At 47.7% G+C, this 24,031-nt stretch overlaps 1 protein-coding gene across 17 annotated transcripts in view; it reads left to right on the top strand.

Moving 5' to 3' along the window:
- The first annotated feature begins 676 nt into the window (after positions 1 to 676).
- PPFIBP1 (PPFIA binding protein 1) overlaps positions 677 to 24,031 on the top strand; it is a 108,162-nt gene continuing 84,807 nt past the window's right edge. For 16 of the 17 annotated variants that reach the window (XM_038153241.1, XM_038153247.1, XM_038153245.1 and 13 more), the window contains exon 1: positions 677 to 780. The gene's annotated coding sequence lies outside the window, so the exon portion shown is untranslated. Of the gene's footprint in view, positions 781 to 1,714; positions 1,844 to 24,031 lie in introns of those variants that run through there. The other variant, XM_038153244.1, reaches the window with a different exon arrangement.

Genomic DNA, 24,031 nt, shown 5'->3' on the forward strand with positions numbered 1-24,031 from the left:
TGCGAGGCTGTTGATAGAAAACACTGAGTCCCTTACACTGTATAAATGAGAGAGTAACGCTCGTGCAAATGTAGCAAGGATCACTGCATTAAAACCTGCACCATGTTTATCCTCAGCACTAAGGCAAAGCGCTGGCATGGGTGAACTGCAGATTTAACCAGGGTGTCACTCGGTGCTGTGGTGCTGCTTCCTGCCAGCTGCAGCACCGGGCTCGCTGCTCGGGGACCGCGGCCGGACCCCTTCCTTTGCCGAGGAGCGATACTGGATATTTTGGGCCGCTTCGGCGCAGCAGACATTCGGGGACATTTGTCGTGATCCCGAGGTGGGCAGGGAAGGCCGGGTCCCGGGTAGAGCACCCTGGGCTGCTCCCAGGGAGGTGGCGGAGTCACGGTTCCTGGGGGTGTTTTAAGCCTGGACGTGTCGCTTGGGACCAGGGTGAGGTTCGCGCCGTGCTGTTCAGTCACGGGCTGCGCTCCATGATCTCTGAGGTCTCTTCCAGCCTCAGCCATGCTGTGATTACCCGTGAGGGGCACTAGGAACTCGGCCACTCACACCACCCCACGCCGACTCCCTCATGGCCGGCCCCGGGAGCGGCGGCGGGCGGTGCCTCGACCGGGCGGGGCAGAGCGGCGGCTCGGGGCCGGTCCCCGGGCCGCGGGCGGAGCGGGGCGGGGCGGGGCGGGCACCGAGCGGAGCGGCGCGGGCGGGACGGCGGCGGGGGCTGCCCGGAGCCGGCGGAGGCGGGGCCGCCCCGGAGGTCTGTGCGCGGTTCGGCCGCAGGTAAGGGAAGTTCGCGCGACCCGCTCCGAGACCGCTCGGAGCCGACTGCAACTTGGTGTCCCGGCGGGGTGAGCCCCGCTGTACCCTGCCCCGGCGGCTCCTCCTCTGCCGCCGCCAAGGCCCGGGGCCCCGGCAGCGGGGCCGGAGCCGCCCGGGGACGGGAGCGCCGCGTGTGCCCGGAGCGGGGGGCAGCGGCGGGGCTGCGCCGCCGCCTCGCGTCCCTGTCGCCGAGCCGTGTCCCAGCGTCCTGCTCCCCCTGCGTGTCCGTGGTCCCCCCTGCATGTCCCTGTCCCCCGCCGCCTCCAAGTGCTTTCTGCACTCCCGACCTTCTGTGCCTTGTTTCTGTGGTGGACCTGACATAACTTTTCGGGAGGTTTTGGGGAGAGGTTGGCGTTCTTCGGTTTAATCTTTTCAGGCTCTAGTAGGACGCGTAGGACGCTTCAGGCACTGGTGCTGTGAAAGTGCAGTTATGAGTTTTATCTAGAGCTAACAAATGTGGTTTGATTTAAGGCCTGGGGTTCTTACATCCTGTAATTATTTTCTCGAGGTCTGTTTCTGTTCGAGCCGTGACTTCTACCAGCTGAAATAGCTGTGCTTGCTCACGCCGTGGCTGGGTACAGCTGGAGCTGTAAAAAGCTGCTTTGCATCTCCGTGGCTGTTTCTGGGGAGGAAGGGAAGCTTTGCTGTTCGACGCTTGGCTGTGCTGTAACACGTGTGTGCTCCCTCGTGTGAGTGAGGAGCACAAGGAAGAGTTTCAGGCTGGGCTTGGCTGTGCCTGAGCCTTCAGAGGCTCTGCAGGCTCTCCTCATTGTGGCCCGAGCACAGCCGCTGGCAGCAGCACCGTGTGTAGGCTCTGTGTGATTGCACCGGCAGCACATTGAGCAATCCAAGTGTCGCTGCGTTCCAAAAAGTAAACAGCAGAAATGGGTCACGGAGTGGGAATATTCTCCATGCTTACACCGTGGAGCTTTGGGGAGGAAGATGTCCCAGAGCGTCAGCTCGGCATTTATTGCCTCTGTTGGAGGGAGCAGCTCTATCTTGAGGATTTACATTTGTGAAGGATGTAAGTAGAGGTTTCAGTAAAACTGGTGCTCTCAGTGAGGCAGCATGGCAGGTTGGTTTGGGAGGTGTTCTGGAAAGTAGGAAAGCAGAAATCTGCTTCAACTCTCTGTTTCAAGTGCAGCAAAGATTTTGGCCTCTTAATTCCTTCAGATCACTAAGAAATGAAGAGCCAGAGCACTCCCTACTTTAGCTTAGTACCCATCCTAGTGGAGTTTTGGATTTAGCACAGCTTCTTGAAAAGCTGTACCAGAGATCAGCTGCTGGCAGTGACAGTGAATGTCAGTGGTGTGCTGTGGTGCTCACACATGAGGATTGATGTTCTCATGCCAGGAGGGTGAAGTTGGTGTTTCTCTCCTCCCTGAAGGCAGCGGGAGCCCCACCTGTTTGCCTGGCTGTGAGGGGGGCCCTGAGGAGCAGATTCCCTCTTCGGCAGCCCATCTCCTGCCCTGAGCCCTGGGATTTCATCCATTTGCTGCATCTGGGTGTAAGAGTTGTGCTGAGGAATGTTGACGTTGCTTTGTCCTGTGCACTTGTGTCTGCAGCAGATCCAGGCTCTGCTTGTCCCTGACACGCAGGGTGAAGCACCTTGAAGCCAGGGCTGTCCCATGGAGCAGGAGCCGTGGTGAATTTCATCTTTTTTCCTACTTAGATGCGAGTCCTGTTTCCTTTCTGGGTTGTGCTGCCAGGGTAGTGTGGCACGCACTGCAGGAAGGAGAGGGGTGCCACTGGAAATGTCTGTGCAGGTGCATGGGGAGGCTTTGCCTGTGACCCTGGCAACAGGAGGGTAATTGTTAACATTCCTGAAATGACAGCCATTCCCAGGAGACTGAGGTTCCCAGGTGGTGCTGCCGGCCTGGCTGGTCCTGGCAGGACCATCCCGTTGGTCCCTGGTGATGAGCAGGACAAAGTCTGGTCACTGCGCACTGGCCAGCTCAGGGCGGCCTGAGGACAGACAGAGCTGTGTGTGAGGAGGTGCTCGGTGCAGTGTCCTTTAGGAGGTTTAGTCTCTTTAATCCATCCAGGTGGGGCTTCTCTGATGTTTCTTTCCCCACCTAAAGGAACACTTTCAGTGAAGTGGAAATCCTTCCCCTGAAGAGCTTTGAAACCAGCAAAGGTTTAGTCACTTTCTTGTCGGTGCATCCAACCGGGCCTTTGGCTTGCTGAGCACAAGGGAGTTGCTGTGAACTCCTTGGAGGAACTGACTGATTTTCTTTGTTGTGCTTTGTGTGGTTTTTTTTCTGGGAAGGTGAAGGGAGCACAGAGAGGGGACCAAATCCCAAATCTGGGAGAGATGTTCCAAAAACACATTGCTGACTCCTGAGGTGGTTCAAAAGGAGTGCAAAACCCCCAAAATGCCTCTGACTGGGGAGTCTGCTGTTTTGCAGTAGTTTTCAACAGAGAAAGTAGGAGCCAAATGTTAGGCAGGATTTAGGTGGGTGATAAATCATCCTGTGGTGGTAGGGGTGGTCAGTAAAGCTCCTGTCCCACTGCTGAATTTGCATGCCCTTCCTCAAGGAGGTGCTGGTAACTTTTGCCTCAGCTGCTAAATGGTGATGTGCAAGTTAGGTTGGTGTATCTGAGACAGCTTCTTCTTGTACTTACCTTGGTGATTGTCAGGGCTTCAAAGCAAAACTGAAGTTATGTGTCTGCTTTAAAGTGTGCAGTTATGATCTGACCCATTTCTGCCTGGCCAAACCACATCTCTAAACTTACAGAAGCAAGGAACAGGTTTATTGGAAGGTTCCGTCAAGTTTTGTTGGGTTCACTCTTCTTGAGTGGAACGTGTGCACGCAGCTGTGCATTAAGGATATATAAAAACACTTAATACCTTCATAAGTAAAATTACTCAATACCTTCCTGTACTTAGGCTGAATAGCGATCCCGTTCTCTCATTAGTAATTGTGAGATCCCATTAGTCATCCCATTAGTAACTTTGCTTTTGAATCCAGCCCAGGAGAGGTGAAGTACCGTTTCCTTGCCTCATGCTTACTGCTGGTGTTTATGCTCACATGTTTATTTAACATTTACTATAAATTCCCACCCTGGCTGAGTGAAGACAGGGTGATTATTTAATGACAGCTTCAGAAATCACAGGTAGCCCTTTGGAGAAGTCTGGCTTGCAAGCCAAAGGTTAATACCTTTGAATCACATGGAAAAGCCTCTGTGCTATTCCCCAGAGATTACATCTCTTTCTCTGTGTTTGGAAAATTCAGCATCTAATCCAGAATGAAAACTTGGTCCTCTTAGAGGTCAGTGTTTCTCTTGCCATGTGTTTGTTACCTACACTTGTTGTGTGTTTCCATTTTGAAGTGACTTCAGCATAGATGACAATAAGTCCTGACATCTCTCAGTGGGTCTCTGGTGGGATCTTTGCTTTGGATCGCTCTCTCCCTAGGGAGGGTGCTTAGCTGGGAACATACCTTGAGATGTAGGCAATTATGCATTTTTATTTTCTCTCCTTTTTATTCCCCCTCTTCTTTCTCACAAATTGACCTTATGTATTGACTCACCTCATACTGAAGACAGTGTCTGTTTGTTACTTTTCTAGTAGTGCTAGCTGCCAAAATGGTACTTTGTTTGTGCTTAAAGGATGGAATTTTCAATTAATAATTCAGTCATCACACTAGATTCACAGTTGCTTGCTCAAGCTGTGTATTGCTTTTGCTAGGGGCACATACAATTTCCTGGTGTCCTTTAGCTTCTAGAGCACTTTGTTCCTTTGAAACTCCTGCAGTACATGAGGAAAGTGTGCTGGGTTAAAGCTTTCTCCTTTTTCCATTGGCTGGCCTTCTGTTTCTGTTAAAAGGCTAAGATAAACCAATTGTATAAAAAGCTGATTTCTTTTCTCAGTGGAACTATATTTAGATACGAGTTTTGCAGCTCATTGTAGCTAAAGCCTTTCTGTTCGCTGCCCCTGCCTGGATCATCTTTATCATTAATCACAGAATCACAGCATTTGTTAGGTTGGAAAAGACTTCCAAGGTCAATGAGCCCAACCTTTGACCAGTCCCTACCTTGTCACCCTGCCCAGAGCACTGAGTGCCACATCCAGTCCTTGCTTGGACGCCTCCATGGATGGGGGCTCCAAACCTCCCTGGGTAGCCCCTTCCATGCCTGACCACCCTTTCCATGAAGAAATTCCTGCTGATGTCTGACCTGACTCTTCCCAGCACAGTTTGAGGCCGTTCCTCTTGTCCTGTCCCTTGTTCCCTGGGAGCAGAACCTGACTTCCCCTGGGTGCACCCTCCTGTCCCGTGGGTGCACCAGTCGTAGAGAGCGAGAAGATCCCCTGAGCCTCCTTTTCTCTAGGCTGAACCCCTTGCCCAGCTACCTCAGCCACTCCTCATCAGACTTGTGCTCCAGCCCCTTGCCCAGCTCCATTCCCTCCTCTGGACACACTCCAGCCCCTCAATGTCCATCTTGCAGTGCCAGGCCCTGAACTGGACACAGCACTTGAGGTGAGGCCTCCCCACTGCCCACAACAGGGGGATAGTCACTGCCCTGGTCCTGCTGGCCACTCCATTGCTGACCCAGGCCAGGAGCCATTGGCATTCTTGCCCACCTGAGCAGGTGTTGGATGATGTTCAGCTGCTGTTGACCAGCACCTCCAGGTCCTTTTCTGCTGGGCACTTTGCAGCTACTCTGCCCCAGTCTGGAGCAATGCAATGAGGGAGGCAGGTGGAGAACTTAGGAAACGTTGGACTGTGTAGTCCAGCTACAATGTCAAACTGACGTATCTGCTGGCTGTGAGTCTTGTGAGTACTTGCCGTGAAGTGCTTGGTCCCTTTGTGCTGACAGAGCTGATACTTCTGGAGAGAGCTCCTAACCATAGCTGCTGGCTGGGAGGAATTGTTTGTGGTAAGATGAGGATGCTCCTGTTCCCTTCTGAGCCTCTGCCTCATTAAGCAGTGCAAGTTGTGTCAAGGAACAGCACTAGAGGCCACTTCAGCAGTCTTTGGCTTGTGGTGTTTGAGGGGAAATAAAAATAACAAACCCAGTGACTTTAGGCAGCCCTTGGCTTACATTTTGATGGTCATCCCTGTTCCAGTAGGCACAGTGTTGTAACTCTTGCATGAATAAAATCCCCTTGCCAAATGGTACCTGTGCACAAAAGGCTCCGAGGTCAGGTGTGCTGGTGCAAAAGCTGGTTTGCACTTGCATCTCTCTCTATGGGCTTTTCCCCTAAATATTAGTGGAGAACTGAAGGCTGAGACTGGAGCCGGCTGCTGCAGCATCTGAACTCTAAAGTGGAGAACTCTGTGCTGCCAGCCAGCTGTCAAATTGTGTCACAGATGGGAAAAATCTGATAACTGCTAGTGTGAATCAGCATCTTTTAAATCCAACAGTTCTCATGGCTCCGGATGTGATGGATTTGGGAGAAGAACTTTGCTTTCTTGCTTTGTTACAGACACATCAAAATAAGAGGGAAGTATAATGGTCTGGTCTTCCCTCCTTGTCTCAGACTGATCAGTTCTAAAGCAAAAGCATAGGGAAAAACAGGGTATATTTTATATGTCAGTATAGAATTAACCCCAGATAGTTCATGGACACCGCAGTGGTTGTGAAGGGAGATACAACACACACAGTTTATGGTTGGTAACATAAAAATAACTGTAAAAAGAACTGTAAAATAACTGTAAAAGCAAACAAACTGCCAAACAACCAATCCCCCAACCTCTTCATTCTCAAATCTTTCCCTTGTTGTGCTCTGTTATGGAGGGCAGAAACAAGAACACACATGCGTTTACCCAATCAGCACTAGGATCTGTTTTGGGGGCGAGGGAGGGCAGTTCCTTTCCTTGGTGCTGTGGCAGCTGTGCACACAACTGTCCATCTGCTCTGTCAGCAGGCGTGGCCATGGGGGTCTGGTTCTCTCCCAGCTTTGTGGTTTGTGGGCTGAGTCTATGCAAAGATTTGAGAGTAATCCAGAAAGGCTGTTTTGCTGAATCTTGACTTCACATTTTCTCTCTAGAGTGTGTGTACTCACTAGCTTCAGCCAGGTAAGAAGTTTTGACAGAAATACAGCCTTTGAGAAACATGGGAAAGATGTGAGCACTGTTGAAGGAAATTAGCTATTTAGACCAGCCCAGGTCATGCAGAGTATAAGGAATGGGGAGAAGAACCTGCATCCTGTTTGGAGGCTGGTTTCCATGGTTTTGGGTGTCGTGAAGTTGGCATGTGAGGATGTCTGTAGGATCAAATTAAGATTCTGCAGAGTGTAGTGCTGCTAATTAATGTCTGTCTTGAAGAGCAGGTGAGAAGAGTATCTTTTTTGCAAAAATACCCTGAGCTGTTGGTGTGTTTCCGAAAATAGTTATGATCTCACGTGGTTGTAGCCCTTGTGATGTTGGGTTCTGTGCAGCTTTGCCATGTCCTTACACAGCTGCCATGGGTTGGTAAAAATCCCTCTGGCCATATGGAGACTGTCAGAGTCTGTTCTCAGGCTTGGATCAGGTGGGCTGCTCCTATGGAAGAAGTGCTGTGGAGACAGGGAAAGGGAGCAAATGCCTTGGGATCTTCTCAGTGTGAGGGTGACTCATAGATGTCACTTGTGTGATTGTGTTTTACATGATTTTGGAACATTTTCTTGTGTCTTCGAAGCATCCATCTCCTCTGTTCTCCTGGTTTAGGTTTTAGACCTGTGCTAAAAGTAGGATGGATTCATCTTTGTCCATCCCCAGCCTCAGGGGGAGTGTGCAGTCTCTGAGAGCTGCTGTGTGCAGGATGCTGGGGCAGGCAAGGGTTGGGGTGTGGGTGAGGCTGTGGCTGTGTGGGAACAAGGAACATTCCTGGTGCTGGAACCTGCATTCCAAGCTGGAAAACATGTGGGAGGTGGTGGTTTCATGGCCTTGATGCTCAACCTTTTTGCTCTCCCTTGTACACTGGAAGCATCTCTGGTAGACTTTTGTTCAGGGGTGGGGGAGGGATGGTACATAGAGCTTCCTTTGGAAGAACCAGACAGAAATGTTATCCTCCCTAGGAAAAGCAAGGTGCTCCATTCCACAGCTGACAAATCCGTTGTGTGATCTACACCCTGCGGACCTCTGTGCTGTGAGGGGGCTCCTCCACATTGCAGCTGGAGTCTGAAGTAGCCACCCTTAGTGACTTCCCTCAAGATCCAAGTTCAAATGTCTGTTTTCCTGGACCTGGATGTGCATCATAGGCAGTGTCATGGCATTAGTGGCCTACAGAGAGGGAGGGGAGGAGGTGTTGGAGCAGCCAGGGCACACTGAGTGTTCCCCATTACTGCCCATAGCTGTTGGTACAGTGGAGCAAGGGTCTTGCTGAAGAAGAGGTGGGTGTGTTGAGCAGCTGGTCTCCAGGAAAGGCTTGTGGCAGCTGGGTGGCTCCTGGTGGATTCAGGTGCTGGCTTTGTTGTAGTATCCTCTGTCCTGCTTCCAAAATAGGATTAAGTCAAGGAAAATATTTCTTTACTCTTAATTTAAATCCCTGGGGAGTTGGTTTTGCATGAGAGCAGACTTGAAAAGGCTTGTCAGTTGGATCTTATAGCCATCAGCATTTTTTTCCCCTCTACTTAACCAAAGCTAGTTTAATTTGTGACAGCACTTTTAATTTGTTATGTTTGTAAAGGAAACATCAAAGGGGAAAGTTCAGAAATTCATATTTATATTTCTTGCCTAAGCTTAAATTGGTTCTAAAAATTTGGTTTTTGTATTTTTACAAAGAAAGGCTGGATTTTTTTTTTTCTATATCACACAGTTTTTGTTTGGTTTATTGTTTGTTTTCTTCTCCAGAAGTAGCATATAGCAGCTTACCTTGGTGTCCGTCTTCTCTTGGATGTGAAACATGTAACTAACAGGTCATAACCAAAAGCATCTTCTCAGAGGTTTCCACACTCATGGTGGAGCTGGTGTTGGACCTTCTGTGCTGGGCAGGGCCACTGCAATCTCTGATGGTGCTGGAGAGAACTGTATTTTCTGGAATATCTTTAGGATGTGCAGCAGGAATTTGGATGCTGTGGGGGAGTTGCACCACTCCCTGCCCATCTCCTTGGGAGGACTGGAGCCTGTGTTGGTGGAGGATCCTAGGGAGGTATGTGCCCTGCTCTGGGTGAGTGGGAGGACTGTGGATGGGTTTGGGGTGCAGATGTGCCCCCCTCCCTCCTCAGTGCCCTGGTGGGGGCATGCAGCCATCCAGCAGCAGTGGCTGAGGCTGAGACTGTGCCCCATGGTGTGGGGACACTGCAATCTCATGGCTTGCTGCTGACAGCTGGTGGCTGGTGTGACCAGATTTGTGGTACTGCTCTAATGCTGGGGTGCTGCTGTCTGTGTTGGGGTGGTGGAAACATCTGGGAGCAGCTGGCTTTGAGATGGGGTGAGTCCTGGGGCTTTCCCGTGGCATTGCCTGTCCCCAGCCAGCTTCTTGGGGAGCTTAATTCTTCCCCCCTTTCAAGCCTTCGCAAGAGTTAAAAAAGCAGCATTGAAGATGGCTGCCTTTCTGGATGGCCATTAGGTGGACAGAGCAGTCATAGGTTTGTTCTGCAGCGGCAGCATCTTGCTCTCTTTCCATTTGCAGTAGATCTTGAGTGTTCTTTTGGCGAGCAGTCATGAGGCTGTAAACACAGCATGGAGATGAGAAGATTGAGATTTATTTTCAGGGTGGTGCTGGTAAACTTCCTGCAGCTTGTGGTAGAGATAATTCTACAAGTTCTGGCTCCATTGTTGTGGCTGGGTCTAAGGTGAATTTAAGAAAAATGTTTTGATTGAACAGGCTTTCCTTTCTGTTTTATCCAAAGGGAAGTATCTGTTCAGAGCCTGATCTGTTGTTCTCATTACTGAGGGAGTTTCTGAACAAGACCTAAATCCATGATTATTTGCATGTTCTTATCTCTGTGACACAGGGTTTTCCAGGTCGGTATCTCATGTTTCAGACTTCTGTATGTCTCCTCTTGTAATGGTGTGCAGTCTTAAATCTGCATATGCAGGAATGATTTCTCTTAAAGGGTCAATAAGGTGAAAGGCGTTTCTCTCGGCATCATTTTGGGCAGAATCAGCTGCTGAGGACCAGCAGCGCTGAGATCACAGCAAGCTCTTGGGCTCTTGTTGGAAGGAGAGTGAAATGCAGAGCTGTCCATCCTGTTCATCACAAAGCTGTTATGCCTGCTGGAGGTGGAGAGGAGGCACTGATTATCTGCAAGGCGTGTCAGGGATGAGACTTCCATGTAACCTGCTCAAGAGGGAGAGGGAAACATCTTGTAGCCTAGCATGACTGTGAGGATGGAGGCCCTCCATGCCTCCAGAGAGATTTGTGTTGGAGCAAAACCACAGTCTGGCCTTGGGGAGGGCCTCCTTTTCTGCAAGGTGGTGGCACTGGTAGCTGGAAATGTTTTTCCTTTTGGAGCTTGTTGGAAGACAATCCCTGTGACATGTGTGTGTGTTTACCTCCTTTTTTGCAGAAGTATCAAATCAGGACCAGGTTCAAGGCTATCTTTTGCAAGGAGCCTCTGGGCTGATGTCTCCATCTGAAATCTGTTCTGAAATTTTCTTCAGCTTGTTACTCTCAGACCTCACGATGCTTGAAACTCCTCCTCCCTTCCCCTCTCTTCCAAGGAATTTTGCAAAGAAATCAATAGCTGTCTAGTTATGACAGCAAAATGAAAAAGGCTGTAACGTCTCCATAGCTACCTAAAAAGTACTTGTAAAATGCTGGTGGAAGAGAGTGCCCTGGAATTATCCCATGCATTCCTTGCATGCAGACTGAAAATCGTTTGCATTAGTTAAGTAATCGCTGCAAGCTTGTCCGGTGAGCAATGTTTGGTTACTGCAATAAATTTTTGTTCCTTAAACCCCATGAAGCTGAAAAAAATGAATTTGTTTTACATAGAAAATGAACTGACCTGAACTCTCTGTTGATGAACTGATTGTAAATGGACCAGCTTAATCCAGCTTGGTTTTTTCCTCGTGTTTCATGTAGCATCTGAAAAGAGACAGCTTGTGGCAAATTAGCCAGGGTGAGACTACAAAAAGATTGAATTATTCCTGTTTGAACAGTTCTCAGCATGAGAGCACTTGCTGCTTGGGTTGCACATCATCTGGCTTGCCAGGGCTGCCGTGATGGAGGTGAAAGTAAATAACCTCCAACTGGAAATCTTGCTTTTGCTGTAAATGATGATTTATTCATTTACCAGTGAAAATACCACAGAGATATGATGAACAAAAACTGCAGTTGCTATGTGTTTGGATTTCTTGCAAAAGATGTCTCTCCCTGTTGTGTCTCTGTGCAGAGAAGCTGTTTGACACTCTTTCCTGTGCTGTACTAGGTACTAATTTTGCTTCTGGTGGGACCTGGCACTGGTATGGAAATGCAGTTGTCAGAACAGAGGTGTTGTGCTTGGCGTGTGTGCATGGCCCTCGCTCTGGGCCATGGCAGCAGAAAACAGAGCTGGGCCTGCCCTGTTTAGGCAGGGCTGAACTTACTGTGGAGCACATGGAAATGCAGAAGGAGTTGAAACTAGGGGATGTTTCTGTAAGGGCTTGCCTTGATATGCTGGTGTATATCCTTGCCTCTTTCAGAGGGGAAGGACTCTGCAGTTTTGAGAGCCACAATATAAGAAGGATTTGAAGCTTTCAGACAATGTCCAAAGGAGAATTTTGGAGATGATGAAGGGTCTGGAGGAGAAGCTTCATGAGAAGCAGCTGAGGGCACTTGGTCTGTTCAGCTGGAGAGGAGCAGACTGAGGTCAGAGCTCACAGCAGTTCTGCAGCTTCCTCAAGAGGGGAAGAGGAGGGGCAGGCCCTGATCTCTGCTCTGTGTGACCAGGGACAGGACCTGAGAGAATAGCTGGAGATGTGTCAGGGGAGGGTCAGGGTGGATATCAGGAAAAGGTTCTTCCCCCAGAGGGTGCTGGGGCACTGAACAGGCTCCCCAGGGAATGGTTATGGCCCCAAGGCTGCCAGAGCTCCAGGAGCATTTGGACAACAGCCTCAAGTGCAGGAGGTCATTCTTGGGGCTGTCCTGTGCAGGCCAGGAATTGGACTTTGATGATCCTTGTGAGTCCCTCCCTACTCAGCTCATTCTATAACTAAAAAGGGTAGGGAAGCTACAGCACATGTGGTAGTTTGGGATCAGCCACCCAGTTGTTCAGGACAGTATATCCAGCTGGACTGCTGATGCTAAATAGGAATTTGGCTGTGATATTGCAGTTAATTTCTCTTCTTACTAAAAATGTTCTATATAGTTTTCCTATGGCTGCGGTAATTAGGCCAGGCTTTGCTGTTGCACATGGGGAGGAGTAACTTTTCTGTTCCTCAGATCCAGCTGTGTTCATGTAGCTCCTGCAGAGTGCGCATTTAGGAGCAAAACAGGGGGTCTGTTTCTGTTTGTCTGTGTTAAAAGGAAGGAATGGGGTCCTACCACCTTCCCTCTGAGCCTTACTTTGTGATCTCATTGCCCTAGGATGTGGAGCCATTTGTAGGTGAGGTTTACTCGCTGTAAGGAGATCAAGAAATAGGAGTGCTTTCCATTCAAAACCTCCTAGAGCCAATGAAAGTACCATTTCTGCTTCTAGTCAGAGTTTCACTTTGCATTGTTTGACTTGCCACTTGTTTTTGGAAGAGCGAGGTGGTTGGGGATGGAGACCCAGTGATGATCTAAATAGAGAAGCCTTTCCTGGTGTCCCCTGTCCTGGTGTCTGGGCACGCTGTTAGGGGTATCGTTGGGGAAGGGAGGAGGACACCCTGGTACCAAAGCGATGGTGGATTTCTGCTGCTGAAGTCCTTGGGCATGGAAGTGAGGGGCAAGGAAACAGGGCCCCCAGGGAATGTAGGGGAACTGGACTGGGCTTGTTGGATGGTGAGAGCCCCACCTGAGCTGCTGCAGAGCAGGGGATCCTGCTGGCTTTTGAAGCTGGCAGTGCCACCTGCCATAGGGTCCATCTTCTCAGTGCATGTCTCTGCCCTCCCAGAGGCACACAGGGAAATTCAGAATGTTGTAATTTGTGGTGTTCTTCCTTCAGTCCTTCCTGTCTTGCCTGTGCTGCAGAGTTTTGAGGCAGATGTTTTCCTCTGGTATCAGGTCCTCATGCCTGGGTTTTGTTGGGGTTTATACAGAAGCGTGAGGGCAGCCAGAGGTTCTGCCGGGTCTGATAGAAGTCATACATGAAATTAATCCAAATTAAACTGTTAGTCATTCCCTGATAAACAGGAGGTTACAGCACAGACTCAAGATGTAGCATAGCTTTGAGACTATGAAAAATGAAGCATGAATCCTCCTCTGAAAGATGGCTGTCCCTGTTTGAGGCCTGATGAGATTTTGAGACAAGCCAGTACGCCAAGCTCGCTGTGTAGGCGTTTGTGGAAAATGAGGCAGATTTTTGGGAAGGGACTATGGGCACAGGGATGTAGAGGAGTGCTGGAAATGAACTAAAGTAACTAAAAATCTGTGGGGCTGCTCAAGGTGAATCTGTGGATCTGCAAACTCCTCCCTGTGGAGGAGGGAGAAGTCAGGCTGTGTGTCCTGCTAATGTGGACCAAACAGGAGCTGCTTTGCCTACATGATGGGATTTTGTATGCCAGTCTGTGTGCCAGTTTCCTCCTGGTGCTCCACAGCTGTAGAGCATGTGGCAGGGATGTGGAAGGCAGGGGAGAGCAGTGTGGTCAGGGCACCTTTCCAGTGAGTGGACAGCCCTGTTCTTCTTGCAGAGCCTCTGGTGGGGCTCAGGAAATGCTGGAGGTTTATTAATGGCCAGACTCTCAATGGGACTGGCCCAGGACAGGACAGTGTGAAAACATGTTGCTAGGACTGTCTGTGGCCTTAGCCCCCTTTTCCAAGCACTGGGGTGCGGGTGTTTTGGACATTCCAGCAGTAGTGGCATTAAGGAGCCATCGTAGGCTGGAATGATTTTCCCTGGATGGAGCCAGAGACAGCTCCCAGAGGCATGGGGCTTTGCTGGCTTGTGTCTTTGGAGTGGACAGACTTCTCCCAATGAGGTTTTTAGGCCTCTCAAAGAACAAAAAGTGTACAAAGATGTGCATGCTCAGGATGGTGTGCTGGGAGCAGTGGAGGCAAGAGATGGACCAATGTAATTTTGCAGATGAGTTTGTTCTGGCTGTGAACTATGCTTCTCTGGAAGGTTTGCAGTGCCACCTGGCACTTGGCACCTGCTTGGCACTTGGACCGTATTAACTACTTTTGTTTGGAATTCCAAAGAAGAGGCTTCCCCTCTAGACTTCCTCTTGCAATTCACATCTGTGAAGCTGAATGCAGATGCTGCCAGTCAGGCTGTGGGGATTCGTGTCCAGCTCTGTATGTACAGAGGGGGAGAGATGTTATTTTGGCATCTGCAAAGGCAGCTTACTAAAAATAGGCTAAAGCCCATGAACCCAGGAGTGAAAGTAGTTCTCCCATACGTCTCACTCTGTGCATCTTTGTTTTTCTTCTGCCCTGAGGAATATTTGTTTGGAGTATGCTTCATGTTTCAGCCTTTGCTGAAAAGCCACTTGTGCTCATGCTGGAGCTGCTGCTGTGTGGATGGGGCCAGACTGAGCTCTTGACTCCACCACTCTTTGCCTTTGAGGCTGGGATAAGTTGCCTTCCTTATTTTCACTGCTTTCCAGCTATCAGGGCTTTTGTCTGGCTTCTTGAAGCCTTTGTGCTGTATGAGGACAGACAGAAGTCATGTCTGAGCAGAAGCAACACTTTTTGGGGAGGCACCGCCAGTCAAGTGGCATGTGAAGAGGTCAGTGTGTCACAGCAAGACCTTTCCTGTTGTTTGGTCTGCTGGCCCTGGCCATGTTTTATGGGTTTGGTAGGTGCATTTCCTCACACACACACCCTTTCCCCCTGAGCTACTTTGTGGTTTCAAGTCCTCTCCGTACCTTGATGCTGTCTTTCCCTGCATCTCTTCCTCTTGTGTGTGCATCCTGTGAGCTGACCTGTGCTGAGGAGTCCCTGCCAAGACCTTGTGCTGGTTTTGGGAGTGGAACTGCCAGGCTCCCTCCTATGCAAGGCTGGGGCTTCTGGCAGTGCAGAGCTGGCTTTGTTTTCAGGAAAACAGAATAAAGCAGGTCGGTATTAACTTGTCTTCACAGAGCTGATCCTGGCTGTAGCTTAGCTGGGTCATAGCTGGTAGAGAGAGAGACTTCCAGATTTTAATGTTGTAAAGAGAGAGCCTGTGCTTGGCTGTGTCTTCATAACTGTTTTCTGTCACTGCACACCTGGAATAGTAGGAGGTAGTGTTACGTTTCTGGACAAGGCTTTGAGCAAGATCTGCTGTCAGAACAGCTTGATAAACTGCTTACTGTGATGCAGAATGCTGGTCTGTTATTTTGCAAATTAAATTGCTGGAAAGCTCTTACGATTATTAAAAGATACTTTGTGTTAATTTAATTTCCTGTAAAAGACACAAGCTGCGTGGTTTAAAGAAACAAAGCAAATACTTAATCAAGGTAAAAGCAAAATCTTCATATCTGTGCATATGCAGTGCTTAAATATTGCATACTTCTAATGACATCCTGTGCATGTGTAAAGTAATAAGTTACACATAAAACCCCTGTACTTTAAAATTTGTCAATTTTGAAAAAAGCTGGAAAATGAGTAATGAAACCCAGGCAAAGCAGGAATGAAGAAAACATTGCTTTAATATCTTCTCTGAGTGATGAGAAGCAGGAAATTTTCCCCTCATTGTATTTTAAATTAGTTTAAAACTGTGTTCCAGACAGCTTGTGAACAATCAAAATTCAGGGATGGTTTTGCGAGCAGAAGGGCTATTATTTGGGCTTTCTGGCTGGGTTCCAGCTCAGGGGGTCTCAGTTGGGGTGAAATGCCTCCTTGCTATCGGCAAGCACAACTGTTGCCTCACCCTGCTGTTCCTCAGGGACCAGCAGCCTCTCCTCCCATTTTTTTCATGCTGATGTCTTTCAGAACTGAGTTAAGCTCTAGTGATCTCACCCATATATGTTGAACTTGACTCCTGCTGGCAGTGAAGGGCTTGTGTGCCCAAAGTACTGAATGATTGTCTGGCCACTCTTCCCATGGTGAACGACTGAGGAGAGGTATTCTCAGTTGTGTGTTCCAGTGGAGCTGGTCCCTCTCAAATGAGTCAAACATGAATGATCTTAGGCATCCTTAGAAGGAAGAATGCTGCTCTGGATAGCAGTAGATGTGCTTTTAAGGATGCCAAGGAGTCTGAAAGCTCTGTTGTAATTATATACAGCACTAAACTTTTAAAACAAAAATGTAAAAATATGTATACAAATGTTGTGTTACTATCTGAGTTTGTCCACAGAGTATGATGGAGTTGTGTTGAAAACATTGGGGGAGTTCTTGGAGAGTTTTGGGGTCCCTGAGTGTTGATTGCCTGCAGTGGTGCTTAGACACTGCTTAAATGTGCTTAATCAAACATTTGCCTGTGTCTCCTGCCAATTGAAGTTAAGCGTTGTGCTCAAATTCAAGATGTAGATGGGAGGGCAAGTCGGGAACAGTGCTGGAGGTAGTTCTTCAATGTAGATAAACTCTCTGGTACAGTCTGTTTATCTAAGTCCTGCAGCAGTTTAGCATCCCTGTTCTGTTGTTCCCTTTGCCTGTACTTCTCCCTTCATGCTGCACCGCTGTTCAAAGTCTGTCTTGCCTGAGAAGTAGCTCTGCCTGTCAATAATGCATCAAGTGATGTTCCTGGGGCTGTGTGTGCTTTATAAAGTGTATTGTGTGGATAGCTGCTTGTATCATTTCCAATGCTTTTCCTTGCAAGAAGCCTGCTAATGCAGCATGGTTCGTTATGAACTGAATTTATCACGTAGTGATATTTCTCTTACAAATACCCGACCCTGGGAGTGAGCTTGGTGTGTGTGTATCCAGGTGGTGTTTTATTTACTGGGTGTTGTTAAAGAGCTTTGCTGTCTTCTGCTGCTGCCTACTCTGCTCTAGAGGAGTCATAGAATGGCCTAGGTTAGAAGGGATCTTAAACAACACCCAGTTCCAACCCTCCTGCCAAGTGGATGCCTTCCACTATCCCAGGTTGCTCCAAGCCCTGTCCATCCTGGCCTTGGACATTTCCAGGGATGCAGCAGCCACAGCTTCTCTGGGCACCCTGTGCCAGGACCTCAGCACCCTCACAGGGAAGAATTTCTTCCTAATTTCTAATGTAACCCCATATTGTTTCAGTTTAAAGCCATTCCCCCTTGCCCTGACAGTACATGTCCTTGTCAAAAGTCGCTCTCTTGTAGCCCCAAAAAGTGCTTTAAGGTCTCCCCGGAGCTGCCTTTTCTAAGTGCTGAGAGCATCCTGCTACCGTGTGTGACTTCAGCAGGTCCCCTTTGCAGGACAGCTCTGAAGCTGTGTGGTTCCCTGCCCCTGTAGCCCAGGATGTCCCAGTTGGTGTGAGGGGTTCCTCTGCTGAGCTCTCTGTGTGTGCAGCATGGCTGTACCGAGCCAGGCCGTAACCCTCCCAGTGTTCCCAAACTGAGCGCTACAGGTCACAGGAAGTACAGCTGCATCGCTTGGAGTCTCCTCAATTCTTTAAAAGGATTTCCTGGCAACAAAGGCTCTTGTTGCTTTTGTTCTTCAATTTGGTTTGGTTTTTTTTTCTTCTTCTGCCTGCTAATAATCTTGGCTTCTTGTTCACTGTTCTCTCCCTTTTTAAGGAGGCTGGGGAAATAATGATTTCCTTGTTTTTTTAATTCTAAACTAAGTTTGCCATGGTATCTGTAAGGCAAATAAATCTCATTTTTGCTTCTTCTTGGCTTAAGAATACCTTTAATTTAAGAGAAACTATAGATCTAAAATAATAAAAATTACAGTTTGACCTTTATTAATTAGGAAAATAGTGATGTAATGAAATGGCTACTGAGAAGGATCAATGGCAACAATCACATGGCCCTTTACTTGACGTTTTCCTGGCTCTGCTTTCCAGAAAGCCCTGTGCTTTGCCAAAATTGGTTCTTAGCCCATGCAACTATAGTGCCACGTGAGGCTTTAAGTTTGCTTTGATATCTGCCCTCACCCAAATGATCAGTTCCATCAAATTTAGATTGAGCAAAGGCAGAGGGGACAACTGGTGAGGGATTGCAGCAGAGTTGCCTGCTGTCCCATCTGTCCCAGAGCAATCTTGCCCCACTAGAGCTGCCTGCCAGATGTGCTTGCCTGCAGCACAGCCCTTCTTCCCCCCTGGCCAGGCAGTCTGGGGCAGGAGGGTAGTGGGCCATGGGGATAACCTCTCTTTGCAGCCCAGGTTAAGGGCAGCATCCCCAGGGAGGGCTCTCAGGTGGCCATACAGCCACCTTACCTCCTTTCCCCACCCCACCCTGCCCCTTGACATCATCTTGGGGATAATTGCAGCTGTTCGGGGAAGCAGAGAGCTCCAGCTGCTGAATCAGTGGGCACATGCATGTCTGGATCGTTCTCCCTCACTGACTATAAAGGATCTGTGACTGACATGAAAGGACTTGGAAAACATAAAAAATTGGTTTAGCCCTGCCCTGGCACCTTCTCCTTCTATGACATGCAAGTGTAAACATCAGAACTTGGCTTTCTGGGACTAATCCAGCCCTAGCTTGAGGAAATGGATGTTTAGGTGGTGCTCCATTAAGTCAGTGCTATGACTTTGTAAAAAGTGCTATTTGAATCAAACCTGGTTCCTTTATGCTCAGACAGAGAGATTGGCCTGGGTTAGCAGACTCCCCTGCTTATCTTTGTTCAATGCTCTCTTCCCTCCTTGACTTTACAGTGCTGTTGGGTCATACCTCGCTTGGCTCCTGTGGTTTGCATGGCTGCCATGTGGGAAGTCAGCTGCAATCCTCAATCTGCTGCAAATCTAATGGAAAACTTCATTGTTTGGCTTAAACAGAGAGTTGAGGAGACTTGTAGTGGCTCATTGACCCTTTGAAAACACATTGAGGATGGATTGGGCAAAGTTCAGTCTTCAAAACCATATCCCATGCTCTGGTGCATTTGTTTGGTTTTGTCTGTACTAACAAAACTTATTTTGAATTCTGTATCAGCATCCTTGTATGGAGGCTCCAGTATTATCTCTGGATTTATTACAGCCAACTTCACAGTGTTGGATTTGCATAAGCTTAACAAGGTTACAATGTACAAGTTTAATTAAAAGTAATAGAGCCTTTGGATAGGAAGTCAAAGTATCTATTATTAATACAGTACAATTAAGTTTCTCAGTACCTAACCAGTAATTACACAAAATTCATTGCAGTATGGAAAGACTGTTTGGAAACAGAAGCACAGAGACGCGTAGAAGGAGGGTTTTGCAAATACAAGTGCCTGAATTGTTCTACTCTTAAAAAAACATTTTCTCCTTTTTCTCTTAAATAGTACTATTTTTGCTGTTTGGAGTTTGTAACTACAGCCTATTCCTTTGCTTGGCATGGTTGGTTTTAAACAGCCAAAGCTTTGAGGTTTGTGTGTCACGAGGTGCTGCAATCCAGTCATTCATTTTCTCTTCCTTGGTGAGTGTTTATGGAAATTTTGAGGGCTCAGTGAGGACTTGGACTCATCCAGAAGCAAAATCATCTGTGGTGAGCATTCTTGGATTACAGGGAAGGCTGGATACAAATCTGTATTCCCTGTTTTCAACTAACTTGTAGGGAGTGGTAGTGCAAGACAGTGCAGCTTCAGAACTATTTCAGCAGTGACCTTTTTAGCATCCAGCATATTAATTGTCCAAGAACTGTTGGAAAAGCTATAGTGAGATGGGTCTTTAAAGTCTGGATTGCACGCACAGAACTGGAGTCTAACACAGAATAGCTCTGGGTTTAGGCTGTCTTTTGTTGCTTTCCCTGAGGGAAGCCTGGAAAAATGAGGTGAAGAGATGTGCTGGAGCCCCCAGATGGGTTGGCAGCAGAACCCTGAACACGAAGCCAGAAGCCAGAGCATGCTGTAGTGTGATCACCAGGCAGTAATTCTGGAGCCACAGCTCTGGGCAGACACACAAGTGCATCGCTCTTCTGTGGCACGTGGTGCCGGTGTCTGTCCTGCTCTCCTGTCCTGTGCTCATTCTGAGCATTCGGTAAACTCCATTTACCCTGCTCTGCCTGGAGAGTTGAATTCTTCAGTGCTGCAGTGGTGTTTCGGGTTTTTTTTTAAGAAGGAAGTTCATGGATTTCTTTTGGCAAACAACTCGAAATAAACTCAGAGATGTAAAGCTTCCTAAATTACTCATCTTTTCCACACAAAACTGGGTAAAACCTAGGGCTTGTCTCAGACATTTTCTAATGATCAAATGTATCTGGCTTCAGACTGAACATCTGAAAGAAACTTCTGGGAAGGAGAGCCATGGAATAAACAGCAAATGAAATTACTTTGCAACCCTCTTTTGTATTACCAGAGGAGGAGGAGAGTGATTACTTCTTAGCAAATTAGACTACATAAAAGAATTCTATATAAAGATTATAAGCGCCCTAATGAGTAATAATCAGTGATGAAAGCAGAAAGGGGAAATGCATTATCACCAGCTGCATTGCTGCCCTGTCTCTGAGGATTACTGGGTTTAATGAGGACCTGCGGGAAGCTCTTTCCATAATTCCATCTTGCAGGAGGTGATCCCAGCCTACAAGTCCCCAGCTTGCATGAAGAGCCGGGGGAGGGGAATGGGGAGTGGAATCCTGAATTAAAAAACAATGTGGTGTTGCATGTTGGGAGCCCTGTTCTTGAGATGCCTTCTCTGAAGATGAGAGGCAGCAGGCATCTCCATGTGGCAAGTTGTGCACTGCTGCACAAATGGCTCCTACTGATCTTCCCAATTTTTCCTTCTCTTCTCTGCACTTCATTTCTTGTGTTCTCCTGGTTCATCTAGATCTGGTTCACCTGTAGAGCACTGCATTGATGTAGTCCTCTCTTAACGCTTGTCTTGACCTGCAGAGCCCCACATTTAGAAGAGTGTGCCAGTTCAATGTCTCCTAGACCTTGTCTTTGCTGGATTAGAGAGATGCTGGGTGCCTGAGGATAGTAAACAAGGAATGTATGGGAAGTGAAGGTTGTGTTGCAGCTCAGCAGCTAAGGGGTTTCATAGAAATCAAAGTTGTTGCAGTGTTTTTGTGAGTGACGACTTGCCCTCTAGATAAAGCAGGAGCTGTGTTTTACTATTTAGTCAGATATGGAAGGCTGTTTTCTCCCCTCATATAGGATTCTTAGTGGAAACTTCAGGATAAAAGGAACTGAGACAGAAGCCAAATCATTGAAACAGTCTCTCATGTTGTGTGTGGAGGGGTCTCTAAAGAGACTAAATGACTGTGTACAATAATGAGGGTGGGTTTGGATTGCAGGAAGTGAGAGATATGGTGGTAACTTGCCCTGAAAAGACCACTTGGAAAGACCTTTTCCCATCTCCATTGCTTCCACTATCCCCTCCATGGGACAGCAGCACATGCTCCTGGGTATGGCTCAAAGGGACGGACCCTGCAGCCTTCCAGTGAGAGTCTTAGGTTTCACCCAGCCCTTCTGCACAGGGGATGGATCTCCCTGTGCTCCACTACCTCTCCTGACAATGGTCCCTCCCCCAGTTTTCGTGTTGGAAAATAATCAGTTTCAGTGATACTGAAGTCTTTTTTGCTGTCTCCCGAATTTTACACAGGAGTTAAAAATCTGTTTGGCTGAATTGTTGGATTCTAGGAACATCTCTTTGTAGGGTGTTTAATAGAAGCATCCTTGTGTGGGATGTACCCTGCTTCTAATATTAGATCTTCTCTGTGGGAAAGATGGTTATTAGGTGATTTCTAAATGAAGATATAACACAACAAATACTTAAAGGTGCACTTGTTTATCCTCAGCATCTTCTAAGTAGTTTTTTCACATCTGACCTTCCATTTTAGAGTCTAAGCAAAGTTCACCTCTTTCCTTAAAGAAACAAACAACTGCTGTTCCACAAAACAAACCAACCAGTTAAGTATGAAATACTTATTTATCCACATTTCATGGGAAATATGAAAGTGGCTCTCACTGAGCTGGTTTCTGCTTGGCTGCTGTGGTGTCTAGGGCTTGTTCTTCCACGAGAATGAAAACTGGGTGGATGAAGTAGGAGAGTTTATTGGACTAAGCTGAGTGGAAAGCTCATAGGTGAACATGCTGTTTTCTGGGGTCAGATATACAATCATAGACTGGTTTGAGTTTGAAGAGATCTCAAAGATCATCCAGTTCCATCCCCCTGCTGTGGGCAGGGACACCTCTCACTATCCCAGGTTGCTCAGAGCCCCGTCTAGCCTGGCCTTGATGTCCCCATTTGACTCTGTTTCAGGACGTGGTACAATGAAATTTGTTGGTTGAAATTCATTGTGATCTAAGGCTTATTTAAGGCTTATTGTTTTTTTGGGGTAACTTTACTTTTATGCCCAGGTTCTGTCTTGTTCCCAGGCCCAGTGTTTGGAAGCTCTTTTCCATAAACCTCACCACCTTGCTCCTGACACACTGCAGTGCTTGGCTCAGAGCCCTGGGCTGTGGATGCCAACACCTGCTATTAATAAGTGGAGCCAGACTATCCCTACTGAGAGAGATCCTCTCATCACAGGACACATCTGTGCTCCTAGCAGGACCAGCATTTTCTCCATGCTGCCATCAGGACATGTGTTGCACTTGACCTGGGGTGTTTGCAGGAGCAGTGGAGCTGTTGTGGCTGTCTTCCTGTCTGGAGGCTGGCTAAAGTGCCCTCTGACAAATGGTGGACGTGGTTTTGCATATTATGACCCTGGAAAGCTTGGGGGGAAGCTGCTGCTGGTGACTTTTTAACTTAACTTGCTGTGTAATTGGTATGCACTTGGAGTGGTGGTTTAGAAGTGGAAAATAATTTTGCAGCTTGTTTAGCACCTGAGTCTTGTACTTTGCCTGCATCTTTTCTGTCTCATGAACTGCCTCCTTGCTATTTTCTCTGAGCGAAAAGCTGCTTTTTCTGTTGTTGCAAGACACTATCCTCTTTAAAAAAGGGCAGACTGAATGCTAATGAAGTATTTCCTCTGAGAATAATGCTCTCTAATTGTTAGTGAAACGGTTTTTAATATTGGTGGCAACATCCTTGTTTGTTCCTTAACTAAAGTGCTGTAATAGGTTAGTTATAAAGCAGATTTCTAAATAAAATTAATAAGTGGGACTAACTGTATTTGCCACTGGTGGCTGTGGGACTTGCCCTGAGGTTGCTGGTGGAGCAGCTGCTGGGCCAGCCAAAGGAGAGAATTGCTGAGTTCCTGCAGCAGAATCTGATCCTGTGAGATGATGGATCCGTGGGTTTCAGGCTCTAAAATCCCCCCGGCTAGTTTGGGATTTAGGCCAGCACAGATCCTACATAGATGAAGCAAAGGACGAGAAGCGCTCTTTCTCCACGTGGTTCTGATGTCCTATTTATTAGCTGGCAAGGGACATTTGCATCCGAGATAATCCAGGTGAAAAAAGAGACCGAATTCCAATTCCAAGGGACATTTATACCCGCGGAATGGGAGGCGGGGACGGAGGGCCACAGCCAATGGGACACCAGTGAGGACGGGCGAAAGGAGGGGCTACAAGGGACAGATCACCTTACCCGGGGAACAACCACCTGAGGGAAAGGGAAAACATTTATGTAACACAACACCCAGTGCAGCATCCAAATAACTATCTAGTGCATCACAACAGTGAGAGGCTGATTTGGATGTGTCTTCTCTACCTGCACAGTAATTTCCCCCAAAGGTGTAGGAATGTGACACCTGTTTGGATCTCTTTACCTTCTGCCAAATGTGGTCAAAACTGACAAGCAAGTTGAAAATTTAATCGGGTGAGGACTGACAAACAACACTACCGCATAAGCTTTATTTCCTTAAGATTCCAGGCCAGAAATATGTGCTGAGGGTTTTATTCTGCAATCATGTGCTTTAAAACTGTGTGGAACAATGTGATTAGTAGAAATTGTATTTTCAGGATCATTTGCAGTGCATATGAAAGCACAACAGCTGAATCCTGTTGTGTGCATGTGTATTAGCATGTAACCAACTTAAAAGTGCTGAAATAACCCAAGTCTCTGCATGGAGAGAAAGCATAATACAGGTATAAAACTTATTTGTGAAGCTGGCAAAACATCTAGTTAAGTTGATCCTAATTTCTAGGGTTTTAAACTCTAATGCTTTGGCTGCCTCCTCTTGACAGCAGCAAAGGGATGTTATTTTGTTCTTTTTTTGGGTAAGTGCTTTTGGGTTTTGCTTCTTACAGCGCTTCCTCCTTACTTCCCAGCTCTGGAAACACAGAGTTGGACTGTGTGTGCTTC

Source organism: Motacilla alba, chromosome 1A, assembly GCF_015832195.1.
Source record: "Motacilla alba alba isolate MOTALB_02 chromosome 1A, Motacilla_alba_V1.0_pri, whole genome shotgun sequence".
Lineage (NCBI taxonomy): Eukaryota > Metazoa > Chordata > Aves > Passeriformes > Motacillidae > Motacilla > Motacilla alba.